The following is a 12,634-nucleotide window of genomic DNA, read 5'->3' as shown; positions in this document are numbered from 1 at the left end:
CAGCGCCTGTCTGGACCAGATACACACTGAGCATCCAGCATCTCAAATTTATCACTTTGTTCAAGTTTAAACTAATCTGGGAGATCCTTTCACACTAACCAACTTTGCAAGAGCCTGATGTGTTAATGATAATGTCAACAACTTCATTTTTCTTGGGGAACATGCCTGTACCAAAACTTGGTACCGTGCAGGCAGCAGATTTTTACACAGGGAAAGATCACAGGAGAACAAGTTACAGTTCCCTTGGTGAGCAAAGAGTCAGGAAAAAGGAAACTCTCCATTCTCTTTGTTAAAATTTATTAATTAAATTTATTGGGACAACATTGGATAATAAGATGACGTAGGTTTCAATTGCACATTCCCACATACATCGTGTGCCCACCACCCACTGTTAAACCATCTTCCATCACCACATATTTGACCCCTTCACCCTTTACCACCCCCTCCCTCTGGTAACCACCATGCTGTTGTCTGTGTCTGTGAGTTTCAGTCCTATATTCCACACAAGTGTAAAATTATATGGTTCTTAGCTTTGAGAATGTTATGCTAAGTGAAATAAGACAGTCAGAAAAAGCTAAAAAAGAAATGCCAGTTTCAAAGGACATGTACAGCATGCTAACACCACCTGGTGTCTCATCCTCCGAGTCGAAGAACATCGCCACCCCGATCACGTGAACTGGCCAGTAGGGTCAAAGCAATGAGCTGCCACACGATGCTACACAGAGGAACCAGATCCCCCTTCCTAAAATTCTTCTTTAAAGACTCAATACGGACCTATGTAATTATCATTTCAAAATTAAATACCTCCAGATTACCAAGGACACATCTTCAACTACTTTACATTTAAATTGGTGGTTTCTGGATGAAATTCAAGGTTACAGGTTTCAACAGCAAAACAAAAACGTAAGACCTCACTGCTGATTAGTTACCCTAAGAGCTAATCACATTCACTTCTTGATGCTTTTACTTCACGTCAGTTGTACGGAGTGGCATTTCTGTGCCTGCCGATTCCTAAAAGGAAGGTACCCTACCGGGGAGTAAAATTTGTAAACAACTGTTTAGATACAAAGTCTGGCCGTACTCCTAGAATGTGGGGAGAATAAAGAAGGACCACAGGTGTCAAATAGATCAATGGTCTGGGCCATAAATGGGGAAGAAGAGTCTGAAAAACCATAGGAAGGAAAGACCCGTAGGACTTGATGTGAGGGTGGGATTGGATTTGAGATGGAAAAAAGGGAGAAAACAAAGGTAACTCCAAAATTTTTATTTAGAGGATTGAGAAATGGAACTTGAGAAAGAAAATCATTGTGACTCAGATGGAAGGAACAGGATAGGACAATGAGTTGTTTAGGGGGTAGGTTGAGTTTCAGATGCATGTACTTACTCCACAACACTTTCCAAGCTTCCATGGCATGCCAGGCATTGCTCAGAGCTCCCGACTCCAGGGGGAAGCAAGACCAGGTTGCTGTCTTCAGGGAATTTATGTTCTGTTGGAGAGAGGCAGGCCGAGAAGATGTGAGCAAAGACCATTCCTGACACAGTTCGTAAATGCTATAAAGAAAGTAAAATAGGGAATGGGATAGAGAATGAATGGGATGCACAGGGGAAGTGGTGAACACACTCCCTCAGGAGCTCAGGGAAAACCCAAGACCTGAGTGTGGAGAATAATCTCGGGAAGGGAGCATTTGGGGGCAGAGAGAGGCATTCCAGACAGAAGGACGACCAGTGGGAAGGCCCTGAGGAGGGAACTAGCTTTACATGTTTGAAAGTCGGAAATGAGAGACATGTTCAGAGATCAGTGTGGGAAGGCTGGCAGAGGTCAGCTAATGGAGGGGCCTTGGGCTGTGGTGAGAAGTTTGGACTTGACGGGGATAGTGATGGGGCACCATTAGAAAACGTTAAGCTATAGCACCTGATTGGAAATATCACTTATTTGCAATATGTAAATGTATTGAATCAACATGTTTTTCATCTTGAACTTACACAAGGCTATATGTCAATTATATCTGAGTCAGTCTGGGGAAAAGATCACTCTGGCGTCTCTGGGGCGTGGGCATATCATAAAGGGGCAAAAGCAGAGGCGAGAGACCGGTTAGGAAGCTACTGCAGGGTTCCGGGTGAGAGAGACCGCTCAGGGTGAGGGGCTGGCAGTGGAGGAGTGGGGAACTGCCCTGTCCATCGGATACCGTGATGGAAGACCAGCCAGAGGACGGATTCAAGGTGGGATGTGGGGGAAGGGGAGCACTCGCTCAAGACTAGCACCTGCAGTCCCCAGAAAGAGAGGACATGAAAGACACAGACAGAATTTGAGAGACGACAAAAGAAAAGATTGCAAGATAATCAGGGTGTGGTATTCTCCAGGTATCTAGAAATATCTAGGCACAAGGTTAGAATCTAGGCACAAGGTTAGGACTAGGGATGTAATTCTGAGATGTATTCGTCTAAATATGATGGTTAAAATCTTCATGCACCCTAGTAGACCAAGCATAGAGTGGAAACAGCAAGTCGTGCCAAAGGGAATATTCTTATTTAGAAACTAGCAGGATGAAGGACAGTCACAGGGCCATTCAGAGACAAATGGCAGGGTAGGAAGAGAGACAAGTGGGCTGAAGCTTATGAAGACAGACTGGTTCTCAGATGACTTTGTCCACTAATAATGCACAGTACAGGGTCCTATTTGTTGTTTTGTCTCCTTGGTCTGAGACCAAGGAGAATGGTTCTGAAAACTGAGAGGAAGTTTCAAAGGCCTTAGTGTTCCAGGAAGATGAGGTCTTAGAAAAGGCCAGTTTATTTTTTAAAAGGGACTCTTGGCAGCCATTGAAAATGAATCAGTGAAAACAACAGTGAGATACCATTACACACCTATTGGAAAGACCAAAATCCAAAATACTGACAACACCAAATGCTGAGTAAGATGTAAAGCAACTCGAACTCTCTTTCATTTTCAGCAGGAATGCAAACTGGCACAGCTGCACTGAAAGACAGTTTGGAGCTTCTTACAAAACTAGACACACTCTTATAATCCATGGTATTAACTGAAAGGAGTCAAAAACTTGTATATGCCCACCCCAAAACCTGCACGTGGAGACTTATAGCAGCTTTATTCATAGCAACTAAAACTTAGAAGCAACCAAGATGTCCCTCTGTAGGTGAGTAAATAAATATATTAAGGGACATCCAGACTACAGAATATTTTCTGGCACTAAAAAGAAATGAGCTGTCCAGCTGTGAAAAGACATGGAGGAAGCTTAAATGCATGTCACTAAATGGAAGAAGCCAATATGAAAAAGCCATGTCCTGTGCAATTCCAAAAACATGACATTCTGGAAAAAGCAAAACTGTGGAGACAGTAAAATATCAGTGGTTGCCAGGAGCTGGGGGAAGGGAGGGATAAATAAGGGGTGCACAGAGGATTTGGGGGCAGCGATGCTCCTCTGTATGACACCGATGGTGGAGACATGCCACCAGACATTTGACAAGACCCACAGAAAGTACCACACCAAGAGTGAGCCCTGATGTAATCTGTGGACTTTAAGTGATTATGACGTGTTGCTGTAGGTTCATCAGTTGTAATGAATATTCCACCGTGATGAAAACTATTGATGATGGGGGAGGTTGTGCATGGAGTGGGGAGGGTATAAGGGAAATCTCTATCTTTATGCTCAATTTTCTGTTGAACTAAATCTGCTCTTTTTAGTTTAATAATCTTAAAAAATAGAATCATCAGAGTGGTGTGGCCTCAAGTAAGAGGGAAGTGACCCAGAGCCACAGCCAGAATATGGAGATGAGCTTGGTTGTTGCTCTTTGCTGGCCGCACCGCATGCTGCTGGCTTCCCGGGCCAAGGGCATTCCTTCATTCCTTTTTCTCCCATATTCTGCAGCCAGGCCATGAACATGCTGTTGGCTGGACCTTCAGATCATACCGAGAAACTAACGACCTCTCCCCACTTCTGAGATCTTCTTCCTGGATCATTGTAACAGCCTCCTGATTAGACCTCTGTGTCCCCCACCGTGACTTCTTAGAATCTATTCTCACTAGGGAGCAGAGAGAGCCCATGAAAGCCAGAGATAAAAGTCACACCTCCACTGGAAATCCACCCCAGGTTTGCCCCCTCACCCGACTAAAGCCAGCCTCCCTACAAGGCCTACAAGGCTCCACATTGTGTAGCTCCTTCCCATCCCCTCCCTCTCTGTCTCACCTCACCTCCTGGCCCTCTTCCCCTGCCCCTCACCCACGCTGCCCATGTTCCAGAAGTCACTGGGCACGACCTGTGCACATCTTGCCCTTTCTGCCTGCAATGCTTTGCCTGGGGTACCTGCATGGCTCACCCCTTGGCTCCTCCGGATCTTTACAAAAAGTTTCCTTACTGGCAGGCCCCTCCTTGTCTGCTCTAAAGAAAACAGGCTTTGCTGCCAGCCACCAGGAAGGCATGTGCTCTCTCCCGTACCTGTGTTCTCCTCTGCAGCACTTTTTACTATTTGGTATACTATGCCTTTACTGGTTTATTATTTTATTCCTTGTCTTTCCTCACTACAGTGTAAGCCTCACGAGGGCAAGGACTCTTACTTTCTCCTGCTGTGTCTGTGTACCTAGTGTCTGACACACCTTATATTTGTTGGATGAAGATTTTTTAAGATGCATGTGAAAAAGAGGTTGAGATGGGAGAGACTGAGGCTGCTGGAATGTCCCTGTCTTTGTTTAGGCTGCTGGAACAAATGTACCATAGACTGTGTGGCTTATAAACCACAGAAATTTATCTCTCACAGTCCTGGAGGCTCAGAAGTCCAAGATTAAGGGGCTGTCGGACAGTGAACCCACTCCCTGGTTCACAGATGGCCTTTTCCCTCCTAGGGTGGAAGGGGCAGGGCCGCTCTCTGGGTCTGCTATCAGGTCACTCATCCCATCCTGGTGGCTCTACCCTCGTGACCCAGTCACCTCCCAAAGGCCCCGCCTCCAAATTCCACCACATTGGGGGTTAGATTTCAACAGGTGAATTTCAGGGGGACACCAGCAATCTGTAGCAGTCTCTTTGGAAAGTTTTGCTGCATAATTTTAGAACAAACAACATGCTGTACTATTTTACTGACTGCAGAAGTTATGCCCCTTTGATAATTCTGCACTGACTGACCAGCATGATATGTTTTCTATTTTTCACTTATATTTGACTTTGAAAGCTCATTTGCTTAATGCAGTCTTCACGAACTAAGTCAAGTTTTGGGATGCATGGACTTGGTTATAAACTTCAGCAAAGCCTGGACTGTAGAAGGTCTTTGTCTTTCAGTAGGCTATTTTTGGATGCTTCTGCCTGAGCACCGTGACGCTGCCACTGACGAGAAAAACAAACAACTCTACACAGTCGCAGGGACTTGACCGCAAAACAGTTGTCTTGTTTATTAAAACCTGATAAACTTTTCAAACTACATCTATCTTCAGTTTACAGCCAAAGCGAATTACAAACAGGTCAAGCATGTGTTTGGTAAGGTGTCAATTTGCTGCAACAAAGACATTATAGCGAAATGAGAAATCACTTGTCTCTTTCCTCAGTGCTTTCGACAATTGTGAAACAAGTTCCACTTACTGAGTAAACAGAGAAAACTAGTGTAAGCCATATACTGCAACCACTAAACAAGGGAAATCATGTATCGCCACAACTGGGTAGTGCCACTGATATTTAAATGTTTATCTTTAGTTACTGTTAACATCATAGCTGAGGATAGAAAAGGAAAACTTGGGCTACTCTATTGAGTCTTATGAGGTTGGGACCAAAATTCCTCATTTTCTTTCTTTTGTTTTTTTTTAAAGATTTTATTTATTTATTTTTAGAGAGGGAAGGGAGGGAGAAAGGGAAAGAGAGAGAGAGAAACATCAATGTGCGGTTGCTGGGGGTCATGGCCTGCAACCCAGGCATGTACCCTGACTGGGAATCAAACCTGCAACACTTTGGTTCGCAGCCCGCACTCAATCCACTGAGCTACGCCAGCCAGGGCCAAAATTCCTCATTTTCTGATACCCTTAACCTTGCAGCTATTTCTTTTCTACAGTTTTTTTTTAATTGCTTGTCCTATCCTCATCATTCCTTTAAACTTCCTTGTTTAGCCAGAAAATGCAGGGAACCTACTGAAAAAAGAGCATTCAGTGCTCTTGGTGTGAGAGAACAGTAAACGTTCAGGCCCTGTGTGTGCTCTGTGGCAATAAAACAGACATGAGGCTAAAAACTGTCTGTTACCACTATTAAGAACTTTACAAGGTATAATCTCATTGCAGGTCTCCAGAGCTGGTCTCTCTGGGGACTGCAAAACACCAGTGCACGGCCTTGAAATACACAGTGTTCCGTCCACTAAACACAATAAACCACAGTTGAGCTAGGAGACACCTTTCATGACTGAGTTACTTACAGGTCCATATTGCTCTCACATTTCCCAAATTAGTGTCTGAGTTAATTAACACTTCCTTGCCCATCTGTCCCCATAACAGCACCACAGTAGTTAACATGGTGTTACAAAGACCCAGGGGCAGACACAGAGATGGATGGGGCGGAACAGAGTACCCAGAGACGAGTCCATGCCTGTGTTGTCTGTGTGCCTGAGATGTATTTCAAATCAAAGGGGAAAGAGTGGATTATTTGTGTGCCAACTTGTACTCATTTTGAGAAAAAAAGTTAGTTAGATCCCTACTTTACCATCCTGTAATAAAATATATTCCAAATGGATTCGACAACATAAAAGAACTAGTAAGGTCCTGGCTGGTGTGGCTCAGTGTACTGAGTGATGGCCTGTGAACCAAAAGGTCACCAGTTTGGTTCCCAGTCACAGCCCATGCCTGGGTTGTGGGCCAGGTCCTCAGCTGGGGGTGTATGAAAGGCAACCAATCGATGTTTCTCTTGCACATTGATGTTTCTCTCCCTCTCTTCCCCATTTTCTAAAAACAAATAAATACAATCTTTAAAAAAAAAAGTACTAGTAAGGGTTCCAGTTCAAGACAGGAGGTTCCTGAACTTACGTTCTCCCACAGACGTGATGTATCTACAGCTAGACGGGAAATAGTGCCCTCTGAAGGCCTTTCAGAAACCAGCTGAGTGGCTGCTACACATTGGGAAAACAAGAAAAAAACAATAATAAAACAGGTGAGACAGAACAAGACACAGCTTGCCATAGACCCCACGCCTGGCACAGCAACAGAACGATCTGGAGAGAACTCACGACTCCTAGCTTCCCCCTGGGAGTGAATGGTTAGGTGCAAAGTCTATCATCCCAGCTGTTAAGAGTTCTACCCGAGGGATGGGACCGCAAAGCGCCCAGCTCTGACAGGTGCTTAGGTACACAAGACCTACCAGGCTAGAGCCAACAAATGGCCTTGCAGCAACTCAGAGTGGCTGTCCCCCCAGGGCTCAGCATCGAAGCAGCCAACTGAAACACCCATGCCCCAGTGTCTGTGAAAGAGGCCTATTTGCTTATCTTAAACCTCAGACTGAAAGTCGACTGCCAATATAACATAACTCTAAGGGCCAACTGCAATCTCCTCCAGAGACCAGGGAGGCTGGTGGGTACCCTCTTTGTTCTCTCTGTCTCTCTGTCTCTCTGTCTCTTCCCCTGCCCTACCGCTCCAGGTCACCAATACCTCTTGTGAAGGAGCTTCTGCAGCTGCCGCCCAGGGCACACAACCCTTGACTGCCTGGTTCTGGTAGTCAGCAGAGGTCACCCTCACCAGTCCCACGGGACCGTAACAAAGAAACAGTTCCTGACTGTTTCAGTGAGCAGGGAGCTGGCAGAAATGCCCTTCTCCCAGTCCCTCCCTGGACAAGGTCTTTTCTCACTCTAAGAGCTGCTGCCAAGGGTCCAGCTTCCAATCAGCCTGCATCTAGGTGCTGACTGACATCCTCGCCTTTGGGACACTGAAAGGTTGGGCACACCCTCAACTCCTGGGAGCCACTCAAATCAGAACAGGTGGTTTGGATGCTCATTAAGGCCAGAGAAACAACCAAGACAGAGAAGTGCTGAATGATGAGGTTTAATCCCCTACAGGAGACCACTCCCTCAAGACTGGGAGAGTTGAATGTTTTCGTCAGTGCACAGAAACTACACGAGTGAGACAAGGAAAAGGAAACATCAGAGGAATGTGTTCTAAACAACAACAAAAGAGTTAAAACTCAAGAAATAGAACCTAACAAAATGAAGATGGGATTTACTTGATAAAAAATTCAAAATAATTGCTCACGGAGCACAGGAGAAGATGACATGAACAGAGTGAGAATTTCAACAGAGACAGAAAATATAAGAAAGCACCAAACAAATGACAGAGCTGAAGAATACAGTAGAATACCAGCATGGGGCGGGGCACACGGATGGGGCGGGGCACACGGATGGGGCGGGGCACAAGGACGGGGCGGGGCACACGGATGCCGCCCAGCAGGCCAAGCCACGGGCAGCCTTTCTGTGACTGGACCAGCCCAGCAATCCACACAGAGGTCCTCAGCACCAGTGGAGTCGTCTCCCATTTCCTTACTTAGTGCCAGCAAGCTGTTAATGGCTGGACTAAAGTTTTTCCAGTTAGTGTATTTTTGAATATTTCCACATGGGATTTAGGATGTCTGACTTGTTCAGAGAACAAACACTTTGTGGGGAACTGGAAGCACACAGATAGCGTCTGACTCCCGAAGTCTGCTTCTCAGAGCTAAACTCAAAACACAGGTGCACACGCAGAGACGCAGCCGTAGGCCAGGACCTCGTGGAAGCGGAGACGTAACCCTGTGAACTCAGCCGTCCTCAGAAACCCACGCTCTCTGATTCAAACGGTTCACCTGCACTACTAGAGCCAGTCTGGCCGTAATTCCAGATGCCTCTGAAATCCTGTCTTTTGAATCTAGCACAATTTTCAGTCTTTTACACTTACTGCCTCAGCCCCTCTACTAGAGAATTTGTGCTTATCGCTCTTGGCTTTAATTGTGGAGCCCAAATCAAGTTTATCTGGGGATAACATTACTGCCATATAAACTCCTCTCTGGCTTTGCCCAAGACAAAAGGTCTTTTTTTAGCAGTAACAGATAATCAAAAGCAAATTGTGTGTTGGGCTTTACTGCTCTCAAAAATAAAACAAAAACAAAAGCCAAGCTGCACCAGAAAATACTCCTCCTATCTTGCCCAAAATGAACCTCCCAGTGGTCTTTCCTTTCTCACTGCCTCACCAGTCCCTGGGCCCTCCACATGCCAACTGAAAGAGGCAATTAGGTAGACTTTTTGAAAGACTTAAGAAAAACTTGCTTTCTGTCCACTATTTAAATTTTAGAGGCGCCACATGAGCTGTATTTGGAATATCCCCTTAGGAAAAGAGCGACCTTATTTTCACAGTTCTGCAGCTCAGAGAAAGTCACACAAGTCCTTGAAGAGGCACATGGGCTGGCCTCAAGCAGAGGTCTAGGAACTGGCGGTAGGAAGTCCAGGAAAATCAGCAGGTGCAGGGAACAACGAGCCTGTGAAACCTGGACCTAAAGAGAAGTGCTGGGGCTCATGCCAACTCAAGGACCCAGATGGAGTTACACGTGAACCCCTGAGTGTGGGCAGTTCACCTCTCCCGAAAAGAAAGCGCTGCCCGTTAACTCACACGGCGCGCCTTCCACATTCTCCTGTAGTGATCTCCGCACCACCCCTGCCTTCTATTTTATGGCACACTTAGAAACCAAAGTCATATTTCCTAAGTGTGTTTTGTTATGCTACCCTTGTCTACGGAATTTATCACTGGCTCTAAGTTGATTCAATTGTATGTGCTTTGTTTAATCAAATAAAACTGCTTTGCTCTCCACACCTTTCCCCCATCACGAAACAACCTTTGTCTCCAATCACAAACAGCAGCACCCACCCACCCTGTGAACCTCAGCTCCAGCAGGCCCAAAGACCAAAGCAAGTGGATGGTGATGCTGTCTCTGAGCTGTTTGATTCTGAGCCAGACAAAGTGTTGTGACAGCACAGAAGAAAATGCATTTCAACTCAAGACTCCAAGCAAAAAGTGACTGCACCCACCAAAGCTGCTTAAAACAACTGCACCAGGTCAACTGCACAAAGATCCTCATTGCCCAAAGAGTGAAGCTGTCCAGGAGAATCCAAACACAGTTTAATCCAGGTAGAGAAAAAAGGGATATAACATCAATTTAAAGAGTCTAGCCAGCATTTACAGAACACATTGGAGGAAGCGAAACCTTCCCTAAAAATCAATTTCAGGAAGATTCATCACTTACAGGCTGTACTGGGAACAGTGACATAGCGAGACTAGTTACTTTCTGTGCTTTGTTAGAGGCTTTGAAGTGGGTGTGGGGGAAGAATGTCACAGCACGGCTGGTGCAGAACAAAGGGGCCTGGAGAAAGAAGATTCCAGGCAAGAGTCAGCTGCCCACCCTGGTTAAAACTCTCATCAGTTCATGAATGAGAAGAACTGGAGATTGTCATCACAGCCCACTCCATGCTCCTTGCAGCTCTGGGGGAACAGATCTGCACAAATCGACAGTTCATTGTAATTGCATAGAGCTCTCATTTCGGAGTGTGAGTATGGCTATTGTCAATCAATCCTTTTGTTGGATTTGTAAGTCACCTGTTCCCCTTCTAGGAGGACTGGGTAGAGTCTTCCTGGTTTTCACTGACTCTAAAAGGCCTCTGACTATTCAACTGGTACAACACATTTTATTTAAGATCACAGGACACCCCCCTGAGCCCATCCTATTCATTTCTGTCTTTGTGCAGGTATGGGCAAAAGTAGGCTTACATTTGTGAGTATAGAGTGTACTGAGTTTCATAAACTCTTTAAAAATAAACTTCTGCCCACCCCTATATATTGAGATAGCGTGAGTTATGTATATCTGCCTGTATCTTAGTGTTTACCTGTATTAATGTTTATTTGGCACCCTATTCTAAGTAAAAGATCATATCAGATACTATAGGGACACAAAATACATGTAGCATATTATTCTTGTCCTCAAGGAGCTAACGATCTAGTAAAATAAACAAGACAAGAAGTCAAGAGTTCAATTATAATGAAGTGATTAAGAAGAAGCTCAATTCATCTAAAAATAAGTAAATAAAATCTTAAAAAAAGATTTTCTTTGAGCCCTGGCTGGCGTAGCTCAGTGGATTGAGCGCGGGCTGCAAACCAAAGTGTCACAAGTTTGATTCCCAGCCAGGGTACGTGCCTGGGTTGCAGGCCATAACCCCCAGCAACCGCACACTGATGTTTCTTTCTCTCTCTCTATCTCCCTCCCTTCCCTCTCTAAAAATAAATAAATAAATAAAATCTTTAAAAAAAAAAGAAAAAAGAAAAAGCTCAATTCAGGTGGCAACTGTTGGGGGATTGGATGGAGAAAGCCCGCTGGGACTCGGTATTCTTCTGGAGTTCCTTCCCTACATGCAGGAAATCGTGTTGGGTTTTGCTTTTTATTGAGTTTTCCTGGATAATTTGGGGCTAGCCCCTTCATCTAGGCCCACAGTGGGAGTTCAGGTGTCCAGCCTGAGCTGTGGTGTTCCCTCTCAGGGACCTGGGACGGGTGTTGGGAGAAAGGTCACTTGACACTAGAGACCCAAGAAGCAGCATTTTTGAGGGGCATTTAAATCAGAGCCCAGTAGAGCACCCAATGAGAAGTTCAATCCGAAGAGGCTAGGATCGGAGAAAGGGAAAAGTGGAGAGAAAACACAGGTGCACACATGACTGTTGGCCAAGAGCCAAGGAAGCTGGGGTGGGTGAAAACATTTGAACCAGAGGGTGGGCAGAGAATCAGGGAACATATCCTAAGTCTAAGAAAATAGTTGCAGTATCTTTTGTTTTTTAAAAATTGTACCCTTGGGTTTTAGTGGGGTGAGTCATGAAAGGGGCTCACTGAACCCACACCCCAGCTCCCACCAGGTCAGACTCTTTCTCACCAGGACAGGAGGATGGTGCTTCCCTAGCAGGGGTTACCCAGGGAGACGCTAAGTTTCCCTAGAACATTTCAGAGGTAGGAGCACAGTTCCCTCTCTACCTCATTGACCCATATGCTTCCCAGTGGGTGATGACAATGCCATTGGTTACCCAAGACCTCTTCCAAATACACCCTTAGGCATCTGAGGTACAGAAGGGAGTCTGGAGTCTTGGGGGGCTACATAACCATTCATACAATGCATGGGGTGAGAGGACCTTGAGGACAGCATCTCCTGTTACCTTGGAGGGTCAGAAGTCGTGGTCCCAGCAGCTGGCTTGGTCAGAATGTGCATTGTGTCTGGAGGTGAGCCCAGACTCACAAACCTCCCCTGCCTCCCTCCCCCAGGGCCCAGCACTAGTTACTGAACTCCTTATATGTGTATGGTGACAGCTTCCTTAATCCTGACCAGCTGTTAGGAGAGCATGGTGCCAGGATGGCAAGGGACCAACAGGAGCCAAACAATGACTGATACTAAAGGGAGTGTTCTGGCCAGTAAGCTATGATGAGTCATTACAGCTGAACTCTGCTGTGAGTATGTACAGCATGTGCCTTTTTAAGTAAGAGGTGCTATTCTGGAATTCTCATTTAAGTATTAATTGATACAATCCTGCACTCGGTGGCTATAGAAACCAGACTTGGAAGGTCTAGAACAGTTCGCTGTTTGGTCTGACAACAGAAATCACCTGTGAAGTTAAGAT

Source organism: Phyllostomus discolor, chromosome 1 (genome assembly GCF_004126475.2).
Source record: "Phyllostomus discolor isolate MPI-MPIP mPhyDis1 chromosome 1, mPhyDis1.pri.v3, whole genome shotgun sequence".
NCBI classification, from domain to species: Eukaryota; Metazoa; Chordata; class Mammalia; order Chiroptera; family Phyllostomidae; genus Phyllostomus; species Phyllostomus discolor.
The sequence above is the reverse complement of the archived record's forward strand: the minus strand, read 5'-3'. Positions refer to the sequence as shown.